This window comes from Penaeus monodon, chromosome 21, assembly GCF_015228065.2.
Source record: "Penaeus monodon isolate SGIC_2016 chromosome 21, NSTDA_Pmon_1, whole genome shotgun sequence".
NCBI lineage: Eukaryota > Metazoa > Arthropoda > Malacostraca > Decapoda > Penaeidae > Penaeus > Penaeus monodon.
In genome coordinates this window covers 33,085,614-33,086,050 of record NC_051406.1, presented here as the reverse complement: position 1 = coordinate 33,086,050, position 437 = coordinate 33,085,614, and positions in this window count along the sequence as shown.

Genomic DNA, 437 nt, shown 5'->3' with positions numbered 1-437 from the left:
TCTTGGGATCTGTCAGTTTTAGTTTTGATTGAATTTGGTCTTACTGCTTGTTCTTGAGCAGACCTTAGAAGGCTTTCCGTCTCTCGGTTGAAACCTGCGCTTTTCAACCCCTGCCGCTGATGCTCTCGTTTGTCAGTTTCGACTTGCCAGGCATGTTGTCCGCGTAGCATTTCATCTCTCCAGCCTTTTTTTCGCATTTCATTTATATTCATCTCATTTACCAATCCTGCTTCATTTGATGGCATATCTCTGCTATTTCACATATATCTGTGGCGGTACTCTCACAACTTCTTTCCAAAGCTTTACATTACTTCGTTGTGTAGTTCATTGTATATATTTAGCAGTAGTAGTAATAGTGATTCCAAATAATTCCTCGGAACCTCTGAATTTAAAGATCGATGAATTCGATGCATATAACATTTTGAAAATTAAAATGA